At 37.1% G+C, this 25,069-nt stretch overlaps 1 pseudogene; it reads left to right on the top strand.

Annotated features, from left to right (window-relative positions):
- The window catches only part of LOC143618039 (uncharacterized), a 31,559-nt pseudogene extending 12,376 nt beyond the window's left edge, over positions 1 to 19,183 (top strand).
- The last annotated feature ends 5,886 nt before the right edge of the window (positions 19,184 to 25,069 follow it).

The raw sequence follows: 25,069 nt of genomic DNA, 5'->3' as shown, positions 1-25,069 counted from the left end.
ACGATATTCTTTGGTTTTGGTACATAACAATTTGCATAAGCAAAGTCGAATATTTGTTACAAATCTAGATCCTCCCGCACTCTCATCTCTAGTCTCTAGCTATCATCTTAGTATATTAGTCAATCGTATGTTTGTTATTGATTCCGTCTTTAACAAACGGTCATCTTTCTAAATATAGCAACCCGTCATTAACTCCCTTGTCAACACGATTAATTTTGTGTGAGTTATGACATGATTGATTAAGATCCGAGCCGAATCGACCATCAAAATAGGGACCTGACAAGTGGTATCAGAGCTGGTTACTGCTATTTTTAGAAATATTGTTGCTGATTGAAGAATTGAAGAAGAATGACGTAAGCAGAGCACTGTTCGATTGATTTGTGACGTCAGCAGCCCTGTTTTTTTTCATTTTTCTTCCAGATCTACAATTTTTGGTGTTTTCTCTTGTTTCATTTAAAGTTTTAGTCTTTATATCTAAATATTGTTCTAATCACATCAGACACATCAGATCTGAGCATTCTGGTTTCAGATCTGATTATTTTGAAAAACTTTTTTATAAGAAACTGATTTTTGTTTTCTCAAAATGTCTGGATATGAAGAACAAAAGCTGTCTACTAACAAGATACCTAGGTTGTATAGACAGGAAAACTTTATCAAATGGAAGGTACTCTTTGAAGCAGCCGTATGCTACAATGACATTGACATATGGAACTCCATCAATAATGGTCCACAAACTACTGTTGAAGAAGGTGCAAATGCTACTGCAACTGCTGCTATAAGAGAAAAGATGAGAAAGGTGGATGACAAAGCCTTGGCTATGATTAATCTAGGTTTGTCTTGGGAGATTCTGACCAAGGTGGCTCATCACACAACTGTCAAACAAATGTATGATGCCATCCTTGAGATGTATGAAGGGAACACTGAATTGAAGAACATTAAGAAGCAAAGACTGAAGCAACTGTTGGAAAGATTCAAGTATAGAGATGGAGAAAGGTTGAAGTCAATACTAGAACGTTTTCTGAGTATTGTGAATGAGTTGAGAACCACTGATTATGTAATGACTGACTTTGATTTGAATACAAAGTTGCTCAACTCAATGCCAAAAGAATGGTATACTGCTTTCAAATTCATCCTTCAAAAGCAGAATTTCAATGAATTGAAATTGGATGATGTGGTATGTTTTCTTCAAGCTGCTGAACTTGAAATGATTGAGAATGAGATGATCAAGGAAGATAGACCAAGTTTCCATGTTTCAAATGCTTTGATTGCACCAATGGGAAATCTGTCCATCAAGAACCAACAGCAAATTCCCATAATAGAAGAACCAGCTTAACATAATGTTGTGACTCCAAAATCTTTCATTGGGGGTAGCACAAGCACTCAAGGAAATCAGCAAAGGTTCAATGTGCAACTGATTGATGATTCTGACTCTGCTTCTGTGTCTAATGGAAATGTTCCTAATCCTGGAACAGGACATGTTCAAAGCAATGAGACACAAACTTTGTTGTCTATGTTTACTGAGTCATATAATGCATTTGTTGCAAAGAACATGATTCACACAAGTGTGGTTCAAGATGATTTAGAACAAATTGATGCAGATGACTTAGAAGACATGGATTTGAAATGGCAAGCTGCCATGTTGGGTTTGAGAAGCAAGAGACTATACAATAGAACTGGTAGATCACTTGTTTCTGGTCCAAATGAGAGAATAGGATTTGACAAGTCCAAGGCTATCTGTTACAACTGTCAACAGCCTAGACACTTTGCAAGAGAGTGCAATATGCCAAGGAACTTTCAAGTCAATCAGTTCCAAAAGCCAAGAAACCAACAACAATACCAGCAGAATGTGCAGAGAAACAACAACTAGGAGAACTTCAACAATAACCATGGCTTCAATCCCAACAACAACAACTTCCATCCAAACAACAACTTCAATCCCAATTTTAACAACCACTATCAGCCTCAGATGAACAACCAGCAGGGTATGCATCAGAATCAAGTGTATCCAATGAACAACACTCAGAATCAAGCTGTTCAAAACCCTGCAACTAACAACATTCCAGCAAACCAAAATCAACCAAGAAATCAAGGAAATGTGGCTGTGACTACACAACATGAAGGAAGCTTTGATTGGAGCAGTCATGAAGAGGATATTGCTGATGATATCAGGAAGGCAAATGTGGCATTTATGGCCATAATTGAGAAAGAAAAGGGAACCTCCTCTCAGGTACACTCTGCTCCTAAGTTGATTTGAATGAACTTATTAGTGAACTAAAAACAAAAGTAGGCAAGCTGGAAGGTGAGTGTTTCAGAAAACAAAGTATCATAAATGAGTATGAGGGAAGTGAGATGATAAGTGATGAAAAGATTAAGAGCCTTGAAGATGATTGCATGATCATTTATAGATCTCAAACAAGATACATCACTGAGATTGATGGTTTAAAAAAGATGTTGATTGAAGAAAAGGTGCAAAACACAAGACTAAAGGTTGAAACTGAATTTCTTAAGAATTTGGTCTCAACTGGCAACATTTGTGGAATACTAAATCAAGTGAAAGACCAAGACAAATACAAAACAGTTCCACCTCCATTCAACAACAACTTTATGCCAAAGGTTGACAAAGAGAAAAGGGATGCATACTTACAACAATTCAAAGATGTCTTTCAAGACAGGGAAGAAATTGTTGATTTACACAGAAAGGTAGAAGTGAATGAAGATGGGGAGTTTGTGATTAAGAAAGAAGTGAAAATGGAAAAGTCAATTGGAGTTCAAGTCTCTGAGGATGACTTTGATTCAAATGAGTTGGATCAAGATGATCTGAGTGATTTGAGTGATCAAATTACTGAAAAGGAAATTCAAGCTGCTGAAAAAGGGGGAAAGTATAAAAAACCTGAATCTGTTGACAAGCTTCCAAAGTATCCACCAGTCCCACCAATATCAAAGAAGCAAAAGGACAACATTAAAAGGGAACATGTCTCTTTTGACATCTGTGAAAGGAGGAAGATAAACTACAATGCAGTTAGATCTCCAAGCAAGACTGCATTGAATAGGATAAAGCATAACAACAAGAAGAAGAAGGAGAATGAAAACATAGATATAGAAAACTTTATCCCAGTTTATCCAATCTTTTCTAGTCATGAAGTGTTGGATGTTGGAGAAGTGGAGACAATGGAAGAATATGAGAAAAGACAGTCAAGGGTTAGAGAAAGCAGTGATGAAGAACCTATGATTATGAAGAAGATTGTCTTTGTCAAAAGCAATGTTGAAAGACAAGACATCAAGATTGAGGAATTTGTTCCTTTTTCAATTGACTTTGATGGTTTGAAAAATCTGAAGACTCTAGGAGTCAATTCACCTAAGCCAAGTGAAAGATTCAAGAAACCAAAAGAACATGAAGTCTTCAAAGGCAAGGTTTGGTGCAAAAGGTGTGATGAATATGGTCACCACACAGATTCATGCCATGAGAGATTCAAACTCAAACCATTTCATGTACCAGATGGAAAAAAGTATGGTCAAGACTTTGTTCTGTACAAAGAGAAGTATGAAATGTATTTGGGAAAAGAAAATCTGTGTGGAAAGAAGACAAGTAATGAAGAAAATGCTGAAATCAAAGGAAAGAAACAAGTGACTGAGTATGTAAGAAGAAGTATGTCACCACAGAAGCACAAGAAGATGACAAAGAAGAAAAATCAGTCATTGAAGATTAATCAAGACATTCAATCAGTTAAGTCTGATGACTCTCAAGGGTCATCAGACAGTGAAAAGACAAGAAGAAAAGATACTTATAAGAGAATGAAATCAAATAAACTGACTGGTGATGAGAAGTTCTTGATGAAACATGGATATGAACCACAAGGTTTCACTTGGAAACCTAAAGCAAAAACTAAAATTGAAGCTGTGGATGATGTAAGAGACTACTCATAAATAAAGGACTATGTCTTGAAAGATAATGTCACTAACTCAGTTGAGCCTCAATGTTCAGTTTCACTTGTTAAAACAGCAAGAGAATGTGGATATGAAACTGACAATTCTGATAATCTGGAGATCACTCATGCAGATCCTAAACCTACAACACTCACTTCCCAAGCTGCCATTAAAATTGATACTGTTAAGTTGCAAGTTGATGAAACTTGCACCTCATCACTTAACTAATCAAATTTCTCGTTGTGCTGGAACAGGCCACTCCATTGAATGATATATGGTATATGGATAGTGGTTGTTCTAGGCATATGACTTGTGACAAGAGGTCACTTGTAAACTATGAAGAGAAATATGAAGGTCCTGTTGCCTTTGGGAGTGATGAAAATGGTGGAAAGATTGTGGGAAAAGGAATCTTGACAAATGGAAAGGTGTCATTTGATAATGTGTTTCATGTTGAGGGACTTCAATACAATCTTCTGAGCATATCACAGATGTGTGATAAAGGTTACAAAGTTGGTTTTGATGATTCTCATTGCTTCATCTTAAAAACTGAATTTGTAATTCCACCTGAGATGATCATGATGATGGCACCCAGAAATGGCAACTTATATGAGTTAAATATGAAGGAAGCCATTTCAAGAGGTGGTGCATGTTTTGTTTCCAAAGCCACTGAAAATGAATCAAAATTGTGGCATAGGAAATTGTGTCATGTAAACTAAAAGAACATGAATAGACTGGTCAAGGGTGAACATGTGATTGGCTTACCTACAAGAGAATTTAAGCTTGATGATCACTGTGATTCATGTAAAGAGGGAAAGCAACACAAGTCTACTCATAAGACAAAGCTCATCAATTCAATTGATCAACCACTTGAGTTACTTCACATGGATCTTTTTGGTCCTGTGAGTGTGCCAAGTATTGGAAAGAAAAGACATTGTTTGGTGATCATTGATGACTATTCTAGATATAATTGGGTCTATTTCCTAAGTACCAAGGATGAGTCTGCTGAGTTGATTATGGGTTGTGTAACAATGATTGAGAACAAGCTGAATAAGAAAGTCAAAATGATGAGAAGTGACAATGGTACAGAGTTCAAAAATGGAGTTATGGAAGAATTCTGCACAAAGAAAGGAATATTTCAACAATTCTCAACTCCTAGAACTCCTGAACAAAATGGTGTGGCAGAAAGAAGAAACAGAACTTTGATAGAAGCTGCCAGAACCATGATGGCTGATGCAAATCTGCCTGTCACTTTTTGGGCTGAAGCAATCAATACAACATGTTATGTTCAGAACAGGGTACTTGTAAACAAAAGGCATAACATGACTCCATATGAAATCTTCAATAACAGAAAGCCTTACATCAAGTTTTTCAAGTCCTTTGGTTGCAAATGTTTTCTATTGAACACTAGAGATTATTTGAACAAGTTTCAAACTAAGTCACTAGATTGTTTCTTTGTTGGATATTCTACTCACTCAAAGGCATACAGAGTTTAAGTGAAAGATCACATGAGTGTGATAGAGTCATCTGACATCATTTTTAATGAAAATCAATTCAATACAGTCAGTGGTGCAACATGGCTGTTTGATCATGAAAAGTTAATCAAGTCATTCAAGATTTATTCTAATGACTTTGATGATTCATTCTACAAGACCAGTACACATGTTGAAGAGAACAAGAAGAAAGAACTGGACTTGGAAGAATTGTGGAAAAAGGTTGCAAGAAAAGAAAAGGAATATACTTTTGTGAAACGCTCCTCAAGCAATGCCACTGAACAAGATGAGGAAGTAAACAATCAGGACATTTCAAATGTAGAAAATGATCATGTTCAGCATGGGAGTGACACATGCAACCAATCAAATGAAGATGAGAATGCTTCCACAGCAAGATTTCAAGACTTGTTTCAAAGCTTGAATCTGGGAAACAATGGTGCATCTACTTCAGGACAAACCAATGATAAAGCACCAGAGTTTCATGATGCAGAAGCTGATTTGGTCATTGAAGAAACTGAACTTAATGAATCACATCTTGACGTAAATCTGTCTACAAATATGATAATACAAACTTCTACTGTTGAAAAGAATCATCCTGCTGAAAATATCATTGGTGACTTGCATGAAAGAGTAACAAGGAGTCATTCTGAGATAGCAAACATCTGTCTTTACTCTTGCTTTCTATCCCAATTAGAACCAAAGAATATTGCTCAAGCCTTAAAGGACAATAGTTGGGTAGAGGCTATGCAAGAGGAATTGGCCCAGTTTAGAGATTTACATGTGTGGGATCTTGTAGACAAGCCACATGACAGATATGCAATTGGAACCAAGTGGGTTTTCAGAAACAAAAGGGATGAAAGGGGTTTGGTGATTAAGAACAAAGCAAGACTTGTAGCACTGGGATGTCTTCAAGAAGAAGGAATAGACTTTGAGGAAGTGTTTGCACCAGTTGCAAGACTGGAAGCCATAAGAATTTTCCTTGCATATGCTGCCTCAAAGAACATAAGAGTATTCCAGCTTGATGTTAAATCTGCATTCCTAAATGGAAAGATTGATGAAGAAGTGTATGTGGCTCAACCACCAGGTTTTGAGGATCCCATGTATCCAAACAGGGTGTATAAATTAAACAAAGCCCTTTATGGATTGCATCAGGCTCCTAGAGCATGGTATGATGAGCTATCAACTCATTTACTTGAAAATGGTTTCACAAGGGGAGCCATTGACAAGACACTCTTCTACAGAAGAAAAGGGTCAGATTTGCTGCTTTTACAAGTCTATGTTGATGATATCATCTTTGGATCTACAAATGAAAATATGTGTTTGGAGTTTGAAGAGGTGATGAAGTCCAAGTACAGCATGAGTTCCATGGGTGAAATGAACTTCTTTTTGGGACTGCAAGTTCAACAAAAGGCTGAAGGGATCTTCATTCACCATACTAAGTATGTGCAGGACATTTTGAATAAGTTCAACTGTCATGATTACAAGACTGCTTCAACTCCAATGGACACCAAAGAAAAGATGATGGCTGATGAAAAAGTGGAGTCAGTTGATGAGCATGAATACAGAGCCAAGATTGGATCCCTGATGTATCTGACTGCAACAAGACTAGATATCATGTTTGCTGTGTGTGTGTGTGCTAGGTTCCAGTCAAATCCAAAAGTCTCCCACATGAATGATGTTAAAAGAATATTCAGATACTTGAAGGGAAGACCAGACTTAGGGATTTGGTATCCAAAGAACCAATCCTTTGATCTGATTGCATATACAGACAGTGATTATGATGGATGCAATATGAGTAAAAAGTCAACATCAGGGGGATGCCAGTTTTAGGGAGAAAGACTCGTGTCAGGGCAATGCAAGAAACAGACTACAGTATCAATCTCCACTGCAGAAGCTGAATATGTTGCTGCATCTGCCTGCTGTGCACAAGTTCTTTGGATTCAAAATCAGATGCTTGACTATGGTTTGAATTTTCTAAACACCCCTATTCTGATTGATAATACTGCTGCATATTTTACTGTTAAGAATCCTGTGCAACATTCTAAAACTAAGCACATTGAAATCAGACATCACTTCATCAGAGATTGCAGTGAAAAAGTTTTGATTGAAATGCAAATAGTTTATACAAGTGATAATTTGGCAGACTTATTCACCAAACCACTTGATAGAACCAGGTTCAACTTTCTTTTGAAAGCCCTGGGGATGATCAACTTTGATGAAATCTGATTAAGGATGTGTGCTTGGTTGGGTACCTCTATGTGCTACTTGAATATTTTATTAGAGGTTACACTTGCTGAATATGTTGCTGAGTATGTTGCTGAGTATGTTACTGAGTATGTTACTGAATTTGTTACTGAATATGTGAAATGTTATGTGACTTAACTGTTTCTATGTGTGTCTCTCTGTGATAACTGATTATTTTATTAGAGATAACACATATTGATTATGTTTCAACTAAATGTTGATTGAATATGTTTTGATTATGTCACTGTTTTGATGTTAACTGATAGGTGCTTAAGTAACTATCTGTGCAATTTGCTTGTAATTGATGGTAATTCTTGACTATCATGTTAACTGATCTGATGTTATGATAAGTAGTTTGATCTGTTTAGGTGAAACTGAATGCTTATATGATGTCATGAGTAATCAATGTTTATGGTTACTTGAATATGTTCTTAATCTGATCTTCTGAAGCTGTTAAGATAGGATAGACATTGAATGAGAGTACAGTCTGTTTTTCTTGATAAGGTTAAGAATGATTAAGATTTGAGTGTGTGATGCAACTGTTTGTGTCAAAATGTGTTTTATGTCAAAATTAAGTGATTCAATGAATTTTATAATGAATTTTGCATAAATACTATATTTTGGTCAAAAAATGAGCAAGTTGATTAATGGTGTAGAGATATGATAAGATTATTCAGTTCAAGCTTTTAAGAAGCTTTTAAGAAGGATTTTTTTTAAAAGGGAAAAGTAGTTATTTTTGCTGAAAATTATGTCATTTGCCCAGTTGGAAGGACATGCACTTGTGTATGTTTGGCCCTTAAATCTCTATAGATTCAAAGGATAGCCATTGATTTGAAAACTGAATGCATTTGGGGCAATTATGACTTGTTTCTTATTTCTTCACTTAAAACTATGTCAATAACTCTGACTTTGACAGGACATATATTCACATGTATGTTTGGTCCTGTTGACCACTTTTGGTCAAAACAGGATAGCCATTAACCTGATAAGAAAGAGATATTGGGTTGATTGAATATTAAACTGTATTTAATGGGAAATGATAGTACATTGACTACTTAGCTGATCATATGGAATTAATAGGCTAAAAGGACCTTAGTATAGCCATTAACATGTATGGTTACTTTCCCATGATGATGTAAAATCTAAGGTGATATAAACATAATGAATATGCTAATCTTTATGTGGAGATGCATAGTTGTTTTGCATGTCTCAAGATAGATCTCTCCGAATGATACGACAGAAAAGTGATTTCCCAGTCATACACGAGCCTGTTGTTATTTGGTCAACCAAAATGAAACATTTTTAAATATGAAAAAGAACATGCTTTAAGAAAATTTGAGAAAATATCAAAAACAAGGGGAAGAATGAATAAATCAACCAAAAGTTGATAAGTGTTTTAAATATTTTATCAAACAAGAGGGTTACAACAAGAACTACAAAGATGTTGGCAAAATCTGTCTCATCTTGAATGAAAAGCATGTTGCTAACTGTAAGTCTAACGTTCAACCTCTATATATGTTTGAGTATATAAATACAAAAATACAACAAGTTCTGTCATACAAAAACTATTTTTGACCAAATACAGGAGGTTGGAGTCAAATTGGGGTGATCTGGGGAAAGCCAAATAAGCTTTGAGAAGAGATATGAGGCATCATAGCACAATGTTGACCATTATTGCATTATGCTCAAATTGAACTTTAATCATATCACCAAAGAGATGAAAATCATGCTAAGTTTATACCTGCTGTTAACCTATCTAAGTTGTCATAATAATGCTGAGAGTGAAGTAATGAGATAGCTACTTAGTCAATATGATCCCATTCCTGAGATCTTTTCAATTTAATAAAGATATTGTTTTGAAATGAATTATAACTGAAATTTGATCTCTAAATGCACCATTTGCTCTTAAACTATGTTCTGAAATGATACATAACTTAGAAATGTCTTTGAAAAGTTGTTTAAGTCAAAAAGTGTTGCATTTTGCCTAAAATAGGTTGAATATGTAAGTTTGAGTAAGGTTTGATACTTTATGACCTTCTCGAGCACAAACTGTTTGAATATGTACTTTCGGGTAAGGCTAATGATTTAAAACTTTTCCGAGTACAAAACAGTTGATTATGTGTGAATATGTTGTTTCAGGTAAGGTTGATAATTTTCAATCTTTCCGAGTAAGCTTAGTCATTTCTGACTAACTTTATGATTTTCGGGCATACTTCGAAGTGTTTACACTTTTCGGGTAAAGTACACTGTTGCACTCATTTTCCCGAGTAAGCTTGAAGTCTTGAGATGATTATGTGTTGAAATAGCTATCTTTTAACAAGAAATTCTTGTTTCGAGCAAGCTATGCATGTTATATGCTAGTTTCGAGTAAGCTATGCAAGTTATATGCTGATTGTGTTCCAAGCAAACTTTGTGAACTTAAGTAAGTACACCGAGTAAGCTTTGTGTGAATATGTTGTTAGGAAAGACTTGTTAATCTTTCAGGGCACGCTTAGATGTTACTGTTTAAGTTTGTCATTTTTCGGGTATGGTTTGATATGTTGAGTTTCCTCGAACAAGGGAATACCTGATAATTGAATGTGTTTATCATAGCAAGCTTAGTGCTAACTTAGGATTTTCGAGCAAGCTCTATGAAATTTTAGACTGTAGCACACTTAAATGTTTATGTGTTTAATTTCATTCCGAGCATGCTCTGTGATATGTGTGTGTATGATTTTTTTTTAAATTACAAGTGTTTTCGGGCAAACTTTGTTTTCCGAACACACTTTATATTTCGGGTACACTTGTGTTCCTTCAATATACTTGGTAATTTCAAACTTTAACTTTCCGAGTACACTATCTGCTAGAATTTCTTTTCGAGCACACTTTGTACTATATGAAAGTTATTCGGGTATACTTTGCATAAGATTGTTGTCCGAGCACACTTTACATTTGAAAGAGTGCTCGAGCACACTATGTATACAAGCATACTTGAATGAATGCGTTGATTGAATATGTAAGATGGTATGATGAAATTGTTTAGATTCATACTTGAATGAATGCGTTGATTGAATATGTTAGTTAGTATGATAAAATTTATTATGATTCTTATTAGGGTTCATGCTAGATAAGTTTCAATTTGAATTTGAGAAATCTGTGTGAGGATCTTAATTGATTCTTAGTAAGAAGGTTTATTTGATAACTGTGCTTGATTATTAGTCTTGTGATTTATTTCTCAAGAAATCAAGTATTTCGGGTAAGCTTTCTTCATTATGTCTTAAATTCAAATTAATTTACTTGATCGAGCAAGGTTTGAAATAAAAGAATTCGGGCAAACCTTGTATATTCCAAATTGAAAATTATTCCGAGTAAAGTTTGACCGAGTAAGGTTTGTAAGTGGAAGTAGACCGAGTAGACTTTGGATATATTAATCTTTCGAGTAAGGTCTTATAAACTTAAATGAAATTAAATGTTTTTAATATATCAACTGGATAATGTTACTGGTTGACAGCTAATAATTCACAAAAAGACAAAAAGCATTTAAAACCCACTTTCAAAATACGTATAAAAGAGGGACTTAGGCAAATTTTTTCAACATTATTTCCCTCTCTCTCTCCTTCCACTGCAAATCCTTCCTCACTAAGAAACATAACCGACTTATCGAATTCAACATTAATCCAAACCCTAATTTTTATCAGCCTTCTAATTCCGACTCGGTATGCATTAAATATTATGTTTTCCGATCATGATTAGATTGTAATGCGACTTGATTATGTATTCGAGTACTAACACTCTGTTTATGTGTTTAGGTTATAAATTTGTCGAAGAGCAGGTTCTTGAAGATTTCTCCCTATCTTCTTCATTTTTATACACTGAAATTGTCTAAAGTATTAAACTTTATGTCTAATTTCACTTTTAATGTGTTTGTTTATGTATTACAGATATGGCAGACAACGAGCCAAAGTATGTTTTTGAGCCAAATCACAACATGTGCGCGTTACTACAAGTGACAACAGAGAATGAACCTATGACTCGAATGATATTATGGATGGCGCGGTCAAACATCAGCTTTGCTCTCACTGAAAGCCCAATTATTTACAGAAATCACTCCTTGGATTTCTGGAGATCAGCAGAGCTCGTTGAAGATGTGAATGGAAAACGAATAGAAGCAACCGTGGCCAGACAGGAGATTCAGATCACTGAAAGGATGATCAGAAGGTGTTTGAGACTAAATGACGATGATCACAATCACATCAACTTCAATACAAAGCACTTATTGAAGATTTTTAAAGAAACGATGGGGTATCAAGGAAATGTCCATGAAGGACAGTTTCAGAAGGGTCTGTTTTCGATGCTATACAGATTCCTTATTCATCATATTATTCATGGATTTGCTCCGAGAAAGGGATCATGGACTCTGATGAGTCTTGATCTTGCAAATGCCACAGTTGGAACAATCTTTGATCTGCCATTTAATTTTTCAAAGATGATTTTTGAGGGGTTAGTGGGGAATCTGAAGAAACCAGAAAGAAAAAGATTTTTACAGTACCCAAGATTCCTACAGGTCATATTCAACAGCACATTACAAGATTTACCAACAGTTGGAGTCACTCATAAACTGCAAGATCCTGATGCTTACAAGAGAATAAAAAATCCTGGCGTCTCAAATAACTTTAATGCAAATGTTCCGTTTGAGATCTTACCTTGGTTATTAAATCATGATTTGGCTATAATGCCTGTGCCTGAGCTGAGCTCAGAGGAGGAAGAAGGGGGAGATGATGAGAGTGATGAAGGAGATTCTGATGATGATGTTGATGGTAATGAAGGTGGAGATGGTTTGGAGATGGGGATTATGGCACCTGTACAGGGGGAGCAAAGAGAAGAACTTGAACAACCAATTCCAACACTACCACACTCACCACCACCAACCTCACCACATCAAACACCACCTCAAACCCTTACCCTAGACCAACCAGAAACATCCACACATCAATACACACATCAATCACCAACACCACAAACATCTACCACCAACCAACCTGACTTTGAACCATTTACTACATCAAACCCTACAAGTCCACATGTTGATATGTTCCAAAGAAATGCAGAGTTGATGTTTGAAAATGATGAATTGAAAAGACAAGTTGAGGAGGTTAGGGATGAGAATGTTGATTTGAGAAGAAAAAATGAAGAGCTAACTAGTGAAAATGAAATGTTATTGAGAAAGTTAGCTGATGCTGAACTGATGATTCAAACCCTGGTGCAGGAGGTTGAGAAGACCTCAGCTGCCCCAAAACAGAGGGAGAATATAGATGATAATGATGTGTTTATGACTGATGCTGTAAGTGTTGAAAATATTGATGGTTTGAAGATGATCATGAATGATTATGATGAAAGTGATGAAAATGAAATAGAAGTGAGTGGAGAGGAAATCAATGATAATGAAAATGAAAAGTCAAATGATGATGAGAATGTGTTAATAGAAGAATTGACTGAGATTGTGGATGAGGAAATGAGTGTGGAGAATGCAAATGTGAATGCTGCTACTGAGGAACTGGTAACCACTGAACCTGAAGATGATCAAGAAGTTAGTTCCAAGAGGGTAGGACATGATTCTGAACTATAGCAACTGTTCAAAGAGATTGATGATTATGAAACTTCTGATGAAGAAGAAGATGAAGGGCAGGTGAGAAAAAGGAAGGAAAAGGGAAAAGGTTTAGCAACTGATGATGAACCTATTGTGTATGTTGAGAAGAATGTATCCTTTGTAGATACTGCTGCAGCTGCTGCTCTTGCTGAGAAAGAAAGATTTATTAAAGAATCAATGGAAAGGGAAGCAATTGCCCATTCCTTGACAGAAGAAGAGTTAGCACAGCATGACCTATTGATCAAAGAAGCCAATGTAGCAAAAGAGATATTTCAAGATGTGGTAGATCAAGAGGTGATTGAAATTTTGGTAAATATGAACAAAAATCAAGAGTTTGATGACTCTTTGGGAAGGGTGGTCAGCAAGTTTCAGGAGCAACAATCTGAGATTGCTGAACCATCAACCAATCTATATACTGACATGATTATACCTGAGGAGATTGGTGAAGCCATGGATGTACTGGCTTCAAGAAAGTGGAATGAGCAAGTCAAAGTTGATCAGAAAACAAACCCACAAGAAAGTTGGTCTCAAAAGGTTCAACCTGCTGAAACACAAGAACCAGAAAAGGCTGCAGAACAAGAAGAAGCTGCTCAAGCTGAAGAAACAGAAACTATCCATGACAAGCAAGAAAGACTATCCAAGATGCATGAAGAGTTTGCTGTAAAAGCAGAAAGATTTGCACAGTTTTATCAAAGAAGGAAGAGATCTGCTGAGCAGGCCGAAGCTGAAAGAGCTGATAGGAGGGGTATATGGGATGAAAAGAATAAATGTTATGTGGAGACCCCAAAGGATGATGAACCAATCAGGGCAATCCCCTTACAAACACTGAAACCAGGAGAAAAATTACCAGGGGTCCCTGATGTTAATGTTTCTGATAAAGATGAAAATGAAAATAATGATGAACCAGATCATCCTGCCTCTGATGAACCAAAAATAGATGCCATGAATGATCTATCTGAGGAGGAGGATGGATCTGAGGAGTCTGATGATGACAATAATGATAATCCTGATCAAGGAGGAGAGAAAGTTGGTACAAGCTCCACTGCTGAGACCCCTCAAGCTGAAAAGACTTATATTCAAAGGGGCAACATTGAAATCAATGCAGAGGAAGTCTTAAAGAAGGTTGAGAAGAGAAAGGAAAATGCTGAGCATTATAAAAATTATTTGAAAGTTAGAGGTTATCCTGAAGCTGCCTTGGAAAAATACACTGTTGACCAAATTCAAGATATTTACAACAGTGAGAAAGAGATAGTTTCAGAAAAGTTTGTAAAACAGGATGATAAAGTTGAGTTGGAAGAGTTAAAGAAGAAATATGATGGTATGTGTGGATACCTGCTTGAGAAAGGCATGAAGCTTGAGGTTGTAAGAAATCTGAGTAAAGATGCAGTATTTGACCTGTATTCCAAAAGGAAACAGAAAGAATTAAAAAGGGTCTATGCTGAGAGCTCAATCTTAAAAGAAACATCTATTGAGCCACCAAGGAAGAAAAGAAGAATTCAGACAATAAGGGAAAAAGGAAAGGAAAAAGTCAAACAAGTTGAAATCCCTATTGTTCAAGAAGATATAAAACCTGAACCAGAAAATGAACCATTCATGCCTTGGGAGAATGAGGAAATGATAAACATCCTGAGGAACATAATGATAAACAAGAGAGTGATGACTGAAGAAGACTTTAATGTGTTAGAAAAAGAGGATTTGAAGACTCTCTTCTATCTTCAAAAGGATGAATGGGAAAAGGCATTGAGGGAAGGAGAAAATCCCAGATATTATGCTGATGGCAGATTTGTACCTGCTGGACTGGCAAGAACTCCAGGAATGATAAAAATGTTAATTGAACTGGAGGCTGCAGGACATGACATGGTGGAGATAGCCAACCTTCCTACTGAGATGGTGGAAGCTATGTATGTGAAGACCTTTAACTTGGGACCTCAAAAGCCCAAGAAATCAGTTCCATTCAGACCTTCGTTTCATCAAAGATTTCCTAGAGGAAGAGGTCAATGTGGAAGAGGTGAATCAAGCAGCTCAGTACAACACAGAACAAGACCACAGTCTGATGTGGATCTACCCAGAGAGCTGTATTATGATTCAGTCACTGATTCACTTAAAGTGATTATGGAAAGCAGGTTATTAAAAGAGATTGTGGTCAGAAGTGACTTCCGTGAGTATAATGAAGATCAATTAAGAAGAATGGCCACACTTCACTTGTATGACTACAGGACCAGGGACAGATCAGCAGGAAGACAGATGAATGACTTATCAAAGTATTTACATGAAGAAGCTGATAAGGGATTCAAGTTTTTAAAAGAAAAAAGAAGTTGGAGAATGATTCAACTTCACAGACCAAAAAGGTCAGAAAAGCTGAAGAAAATGGACAGAGCTGAACTGAACTACCAGATAAGTGTCCGAGATCAGAATCCACTGTCCAACATGGATACGTGTGTAAGATTGGGAAGAAGAATGAGAAGGCCAAACTATACAGTGCAGAAGAACGGTGTCATTGCTGAAGTGGAATACAAAGAAGACACTGGTTATTATGTGCTAAGAAACTCTGATGGAAAAGCTTTGGCGACAATCAAAAAGGATGCAGATCTGACATGCTTACACAATGATGATCTTACAGATATAAGAGACTTGGTGATACCAGAAGGACACACTCACTACCAAGTGCTCAATATCTTCAGAGAAAGAGCAGCATCTGTAATCCAGCTGAGAAGACAAGCAGCCTACAATGAAAGAAGAAGACAAAATAGATAGAATAGGCTTTGCTATGTAATGTCTTCGGACAGCTTTTGCTTATGTAATTTTTGCTTATGTAATTTAATTATGAAATTTAACATTTAATTTGATGTGTATTTTGCTAAGTGTATGTAACCATAGAGTGTTTTGGGTCAGCTGAGGTGTTCTAATCTAGGGGGAGATTGTTGGGTCAAGAGTTTGACCCAAATGAAGAGATTTTACCTAAACGAAGAATATGGAAGATTGGAATCTTTTCAACCTCCTCAGAAACTGCTAAGTATTGAATCCGAGCACACCTTGGACCTTCGAGTAAGCTTTTACTTAGCCGAGTACGAGATTTTTCCTTCCGAGCAAGGTTTACTTCAAATAGTCTTCTTAAGTGGATATCCGAGCAAGGTATGTCTTTTAGTGATTTCCCGAGTAAGGATCATTGATTTGGCATATCCGAGCAAGGTTCACTTTGTCAAGCAGGGTTGTTCTTCAAGACCAAGTATTTTACTCTTCCGAGTAAGGTATGGTCAACCAAGTCCAAGAAGCCAAGTAATTGGAAGACCGGGCAAGGTATTCTTTAATAATTATGGTCCGAGTATACTTGATGAGTTAATAGAATATCTCTAAGTTATTTCGAGTAAGGTTCTGCTCAAGTAAGGTATGTACTTCCGAGTACGCCTTATCAATAAGTTGTTCAACTGACAATGAGCCGAACAGGACCATAGAAGAACAAGGTTGCTCGTAAGGATTTGTCGGGCAAAGTTTGATAAGTCCAAGAAGATTGAAGTCTACTCGGTGAATATTTTACTTGGTAAAATATTCTTTAAGTAAAGTCTACCCGGAAACTGATTCCAAGTACACTTCTATGTTTACAAAGTCTGAAGGAAGGCCGAGTACACTGTGTACTCGGAGACTGAAGATTAATGAAAAGCCTACCCGGAAGACTTGTTTTACATTTAGTTTTATTTTTGAATATGTAATTTGAATATGTACTATCGAATAGGGTTTCTAGAAGGAATGACAGATGTCCTAGGTTGGCAGGCCTATAAATAGAATATTTAGGGCACGCCGCCAGAGACACGAAAATACACGGGACACGACACATTAATTGAGAATATTTTGTGTGTGACGGCTGTCCTAGAATTCCTTATAAACCCTAAATCGATTACTCCTTTTGTATGATTAACATTATATAAATGGAAATCTTTTGAGTGAATCCTGTGTGTGTCTTCGATCTTTGAATATTCATTGCAACCGTATGTTTGTTATTGATTCCGCCTTTAACAAACGGTCATCTTTCTAAATATAGCAACCCGTCATTAACTCTCTTGTCGACACGATTAATTTTGTGTGAGTTATGACATGATTGATTAAGATCCGAGCCGAATCGACCATCAAAATAGGGACCTGACACTTCCAAGTGTTAGTACTTAGATAATTCACATCATCACAAGTTTCAAGTATATACGTATATTTAAACACTCTTTTCACCCAAAAAGTTCGTAAAATAGTTTAGAATCTGGGGTCATGAAACTCACCTTATCCTAGTACTGATTGGTTACAGTTGTACTATGTATAATGCCTCGACTATAGCTCGTATCCTATAATTGGTATAGTACGGTTAGCACTAGTACAGTCCTTAAACTAAATCAGACTGTATAACTAGTCCAGGTATAGCTGTTATGCCCAGAACATGCTAGTAGTCTTAGATTGTGACGTTGTACGTTATGAAATGTATAAAACCAGATTTGGCCCAATTGCATCATTTTTTGTGCCTAGCCAAGTTGATCGTTTATGTGTTTTGGAAATAGGTATGATCACACAAACTTAAATAAACATATTGTTTGATAAAATGATTTGATATTATCTGGATTGATCGCAGGGTTCGTTTCCTCGTTTTATGGGTTAGAGAATGTTGTAATAATATTTCTATGGTAGAGAATGTTGTAATAATAATCGGGCTATGAGAGACTTTTTTAAGTATTGCAAAAGAAAGAGCATGCTGATAGAGCTGGGCAGGGATGCGATACTGGTTATCGGGTCAGAGAGAGGCCTGGCCTGTAGGCTGGCCCCCTTGAAAATCCATTACCTAATAAGGATTTTGTACGCGCGATATGCCAATTATTTACTTCTGGGAATCGTCGGTGCCGTAGAGCTTCTAATAGAAATAAAAAAACTTCTCGCCCACTTCCTACAATCCGGCCAGAACCTTTGGCTAGGCTCTACAGAATCAAAAACAATAGCTGCACAGATTATGGTGGAATTCCTTGGTACGGTCATTCTTGAAGTCCCTTCGAGGACAACTCCCGTACAATTCTTGCGAGAGCTGGAGAAGCGTCTATGAGTAAAGCAACGTATACATATAATTGGTTTGCACCTACGCTCCGCCATCCATTCCAAGTTTAGGAACCTAGGTAATATAATCCCGATCAAAGAGCTGACGAAGGGGATGAGCGTAACAGGGAGTCTACTAGACGCGGTTTAACTAGCAGACACTATTGGAACAACTGGAGTAAGAAGTCCCCAAGTGAGTGTATTATGGGGGACCGTTAAGCACATCCGGAAAGGATCAAGGGCGCTCTCATTGTAGCATAGCTCAGGTCAGAATAAAGTGCCATCGGACATCCACCAGGCAGTCTCACGATCGGGCATGAGTGTCCAGAAGTTTTCATTGTAAACTCCCGCGGGTCGGAAGGCGGCGGGGGAAGGAGACGGAGACTGGGCGGGATCTATTAGAAGCGAATTCCCCTTACAAGTAGAGGCACCTATTAAAAATATACTCCGAATGCTTCGGGATCGAGGTCTCATTAGCCGAAGAAGACCTTGGCCAATCCACGTGGCCTGCATGACGAACGTCAGCGACAGAAACATCGTAAATTGGTTCGCGGACATTGTGATAAGTCCTCTGTCCTACTACAAGTGCCGTGACAACCGTTACCAAGTCAGAACGATTGTCGACCACCAGATCCGCTGGTCTGCAATATTCACCCCGGGCCACAAGCACAAATCCTCGGCGCTGAATATAATCCCAAAGCACTCCAAAGACTCAAATATAGTAAACAAAGAAGGTGGTATGACCCTTGCGGAGTTCCCCGACAGCATAGAGCTTGGGAAGCTCGGACCCGGTCAGGATCCGAACAACAAGGAGCACTCAACCACTTGTTTAGTCTAGTAGTCGTTTTTTTCTGTTAGTTGCGATGAAAACGTGGCTTTACTTAATTTATGAGATTAGTTGAGTAGGCTTGCCTTAGCTTCCTGCTATAAGATAGCTAGTTTTGGGGCTTTCGACATAAAAAGCCTATCCAGGTTGGCTTCGCTATTGCTCATGACTTGTATTGCCGTCGGCCCGGAATGCCCCTATACTCTTTCTAATGCTAATGTCTTATTCCTTAATTTATTTTTTCTATGAGTTGCGGTAGCTTCCGTGCTAGGAATATAGGGCTCAGCCAAAGCAACACTAAGCGAGAAATGCCTTGACTATCTTCTTAGTCATAGTCAAGCAAGTTTTCGACTTTCTTGAGGTAAACTTATTAATAAAGTGGAAACAAGCACCTTCTTTCTCCAATTAAACTTTCTCCCTTCTTGCTTTAGTTTTCAATAAGGCTCGTGCGGGGGCGCTTAACTTTTTTGGCTCCATCCTGGCCTGGAAGTTCGCTTCTGACGACTAGCTTATACCGCTAGCGCTTGGACTTGGTAGCAAGATAAATCTACCTTGAATCAAATCAATCAATGAATGAAAAACAAAACCGCTTACAGAGAAATATTAAGGAAGGACAAGTTGGTTTGAGGACCCGTTGGCCAAAGGAATTGGGTCCTGATTCTGGGATGGAGCCGTATGATGCGAGAGTCTCTCGTACGGTTCCTTTGAGAAGTGTGTGATACCACCACCTATCAGACTCGTCGTGCGGTCCACGGAGCTGCATCCCTACTCACTTGGTCCATGCACATCGCTCTCTCTAGGAGGTTGGCCGCCTATCCTAGATCTTCCAATTTAAAATAAGATCTCGGGGTTGATCCGGTTTAGTATCAAGGTGATTCTTTTTCTATTCCTATATTTATGGGTTCGTACAGCACTTCCACGACATTGTTATGATCAATTAATGGGACTTGGGCGGAAAGTGTTCTTGCCTCTATCATTAGCTCGGGTTGCCCCCGTTTCTGGTGTTTTAATCACCTTGATCATTCCTAGGTCTTTTATACCATTATTTTGGATCTCCATATTATCTCTGTGACATTCATGACAAAACGAGGTATACCGTATTCCTTACGTAGCGAGTAAACGATTAATCGATTAATTCGTAGCGATTAAACGAGTAATCGACTGATACTGATTATGACCCGTATATATACCGAGGGGTCGTATATGAGTTATATAGATATTATAGTGGCTAACTTATAAATAATTAGGCACAGTACGTTTAAAACCATTTAAACGAAAAAGGTTTCGTTTAACAATATTCTATGACTTTAAACGCAATCGTTCACATCAAAACGAGAATTATAGCATCCATCAAGTCGAAAAAGACTTATGTAACACTTATGTAAGATGTTTTAAGAAATGCCGAAAAATATTTTGGATTTTTACAACGAGTCAATACGTTTTTCTTATTTTACAAAAATGTGCTGAAAAATACTTGTTTTCCGCGGTGTTTTTCGCATCCGAACAAGTTTTCTTGCGAAGAACCGAACCCGAATTAAATTTTGGACCAAGATTTACATGTGACACAAAAATCGAGACCTTAATGGGCCAAAATAGAGGCCCAATGGGCCCCCCCGTTGGGCCGGCCGTAAATATGGGGTGGGGACCCCTTTGGATAACTTGTTAAATAAGCTACATCACTTGGATCTTTTCACACAAATAAAAAACTAGATCAAATCTCAACTGAATTCTTCATCTTGCAGCAAAAACCTTAGAGGTAACTTCAATTTTTTCATGATTTCCAAACTTGATTAACATGCTTTAAACATAGAAAGTTAGGTTTTTATTAGTGTTAAATACGTTTAACCATCCAGAAACCTTAAAAATCACCTAAAATCATGTTTTGATGTTAAACTTGTTTGCAAGTCAGAACCATATGGATTTTTGACCAAAAACACGGATAAGAACGTTAATATAACGTTTTTACGGTTCAAAAACTTGATTTGAAACCCTAACCGAAACCCTAATTAACAAAGCTGGTCTATGGATGTTTTATGCTCAGTTTTGTGCTATATGATATTTTGATACACTAATTATGTGAACCAAGACCCGGAGAGTCGATAAAACCACTAAAAACTATCAAAAACCGACAAGGTAATTACCGTAATACTCGTTTAGGGGTTGTTTAGTATTAGGTTGTGACGTGCTTGTTGTTAGTTTGTAAAACATTGCAGGAACATTAGAGATCATGTAAACGAGTTCCTGTTCAAATTTGGTAAACTTTAGATAAACGGAGAATACTTGGCGAATTTATTACTGTTTATTATAGTTTATTTGGGAAAAATAGTTAAACCTCATGAAAATTATTAAATTTTTTTGAGATTCTGAAATGTTATGGTAAAATCACTAGAAAAATTTGGGATCATTTAGAGATGTCTAAGTGCAGTTTGTGCATTTTCGTTTTTATCGAGTTTTAACAGCCGAAAAAAGCACAAAAGGGTATTTTTACAAAGAATTAGGTTTTGGGAATTTTACAAGGGTTGTGTTATGATATTATGACCACATAGAAAAATTATCGGATTTTTTGGAATCGTTGGACATAACGGGGTATTTATAGATTAATTATAACACATAAAATGAATTTTTATAAATAAATAGTTAAGTACAAAAATTCTGAAAAATATTTTTATAAAAATCTATAGATTTTACTTTATGTTTACAAAAATTCTCATAATTTATGTATAATTACATAAATAGTTACGATTATTTGAAGATTTAAACTATATATGTATTAACGCAACCAGCAGTTTTGTGTTTAAACGAACTGACTGGTATGTCAAAACATCAAAAGTGGTCAAATCTCATAGTTTTGGATGAATTTGATAAAAAAGAACCCTTTCCGATATATTCGGACATTTAGGGTGAATTGTACACGTTTTGTACAATGAAACCCGTATGAAAACGGAAACGAACCCTGCGATCAATCCAGATACCGAAACTTTTAACTTCTATTACAAATAAAATCATTTTATCAAACAATATGTTTACTTAAGTTTTTGTGATCATACCTATTTCCGAAACACATAAACGATCAACTTGGCTAGGCACGAATAACGATGCAATTGAGCCAAATCTGGTTTTAACATTTCATAACGTACAACGTCACAATCTAAGACTACTAGCATGTTCTGGGCGTAACAGCTATACCCGGACTAGTTATACAGTCTGATTTAGTTTAAAGACTGTACTAGTGCTAACCGTACTATACCGATTATAGGATAAGGTGAGTTTCATGAACCCACTTTCTAAACTGTTTTACGAACTTTTTGGGTGAAAAGAGTGTTTACATATACGTATATACTTGAAAATTATGATGATGTGAATTATCTAAGTACTAACACTTGGAAGACCTCACAAACACAAATGATTAACTTCGCGTCGGTGACGGGTGTATAGTACTATCGATTTGACAAACACAACTGACATGGCCGGATGGGTATGCCAGAACATGTTAACCCAGTTGCACATTGTCATTTAATATTATTACATTATGCTATGTGGTGTTAGACATTGTACATACTTGGGGCAAAGTGGCTGTTAAATGCCAACAGGAGTACATGGGCAAGGGTGGCCATATGTTTTAGCTTGTTTCGGTTTCACTTGTGGCTTAGTATAAAAACATCATACACATACATACATACATACATACATACATACATACATACATACATACATAGTTGACCTGTTTTAACATGTTTTAGCTCGTTTCGGTTTCACTTGTGAACTTTATGAACTCGTATACTGATTTTTGTTCGTACTCGTGAAACTTGAAACTCACCAACTAGACGTAGTTGACCCGTTTTAACATGCTTTTCAGGTGAGCCAAAGATGGAATAATTTCTTATGTGCTTGGTGTTAAGAACTGAAGTTGAATCGTTGTGAATAGATACAAGTATATATATTAAATAATAAGCATCCACGAGAACTGGTTATGTGTTTTCGCCTAGTTTGTAAACTTAGTACCAAACAATGTACTATGATGTAAATTTAGCTTGTTGAATTTCTTTATAAACAATGTGGTTGATACCAGAGTTATATGTTACATTCCCGTATTACGCTTCTGCAACTACCTAGTCGGGGTGTGACAATCTCACTCACTGAGTTCTGTAGCGCCTTAGAGTAATCGGGATTACTCCTTTTTTATATCCCTGTCACAGAGTTTGGTCAGTCATGCTTTTAGCCTATCATGAGATCATTAGTTAATGCACGTGGTGGAGCGGGCAGTCTTATGCCCAGGTAATCAAAGTAATGAGGATAACGGCCAAAAGGAAGAGAGGCTTTTATAAGTCCATTATGACGATTCAGGAGGCTAGAACCGTTGACTTTGAGGATGAAGCATAGTGCTTGCTTAGGGAGGAGTTCACATATCTTTTGCCGTAGGAGTTGACGGCTGGTCTAAACCCTTGGACACAGGTATTTCATAAGTCTGACTACTAATCTGGCCAACGAAAAACAAAGCCCTTTCTTACCTGCAGCAAAGGAGGTGGTGACCAAGTGAAGACCTTCATGCCCTTACTACCATGGTATCTCAGGAACATATTTAGCTATCCTCTCTAGGAGGCTTTAGGTAATGTAAACGGACTCCGTCAGGCCTATTCTTTACATTTTTTTTCATTTCCGAGTTTGAGAGTTTAACTTCCTTTCCCAGTAATGAAATTAGAGGAGTAGTAGTACTGTTTTGATCTTGAAAGAAAGGTTGGAAATTTAGGTAGTCAATTCAATGTAGGCTTCTTCAAAACCCTATTTCTGCTAGTGAGCTTCTCTTAGAAACCATCTCAGAGTAGTTCAAAGGAAGTAGTAGCTCTAGCTTTAGGGAATCAGTGGATTTTTCATATCCTCCTTCGGTCTCTTTCTCTAAGCTTGTGGGTTAAAGAATCATGCACTCATACCACCACAGTTTATACTTATTATCTGCTATAAACAACTAAAGAAGATAAAAACACATTAAATGACTTTCTCTGTACAACACTTGTTTCACAACCCATAGAGCACTAACAAAAGACAAATGCATCCCTCTCATACCGATTGTTATCGATAGGGATACCCTCTCCTGGGCATCCCTCACTTGCTGGTTGTGTTGACTTGATTTGCTTAACATAGACCGGGGAGCCTCAAGCACCCCCTTAGTAGTTGCTCTTTCTTTCGTCAGTCAAGCTTCATGCCCTGAATCTGATAGTGGAACATGGATTACCTTCTCTATCCACTGGTACTACTCCTTTAGTAGTCTTGAGCTTAAGATTGAATTCTTCCTTCAAAAGGTCAGCTTTCAGTACCTATTCGATCCTGGTTTCACCATCTGTTCTTTCTTCCTCTTACCCTATAGTCTGTTGTCAATATAGAGTAAAATGTTTCCACAAATTATTACCTATATCTATATGACTCCTACTCTTATTGATAAATGTTGGGTGTTGATACCTCTTCCAGACATCTTTTTCATGCCCACCAGGCCAAAGAAAAGTCAAATGAACGAGGAAGGTTATAGCAAAGCACACGAAATAGAATCTGTATGAGCAGGTGTTCATTCTTTCAGCGGGGGTTGCTAATGCTAATACCATAGGAGAGTAGTTCACCAGCGACGATAGGTGATATCTGTGAGCAACCCCGGTCTCGGATCACATTCTTCACCCGCTCCCATCCTTGAAAGTAAGAGACGTTATCCTTATCCAATTCCCTTGGGGTGCTATAAAGTATCTCCAACACTTGGGAATGGATGCAAGAATCCTTCGGAATGATTGGCTTTCGCCCTTTCCTCTAAGACTCAAAATATGACCTTCGAATAAAACCTAAATTTCCTGTCTTGCAGCAGAGGTAGAAGAGTTCGCGGATCACCTATTTAATAAAGATAAAAATACCTTCCCG

This window comes from Bidens hawaiensis, unplaced genomic scaffold (assembly GCF_021521415.1).
Source record: "Bidens hawaiensis isolate Kalapana, Puna unplaced genomic scaffold, B.hawaiensis_p1.1 tig00062413_1, whole genome shotgun sequence".
In the NCBI taxonomy this organism is placed as follows: Eukaryota; Viridiplantae; Streptophyta; class Magnoliopsida; order Asterales; family Asteraceae; genus Bidens; species Bidens hawaiensis.
Note: the sequence above shows the minus strand (reverse complement) of the source record. Positions and strands in the feature narration are given on the sequence as shown.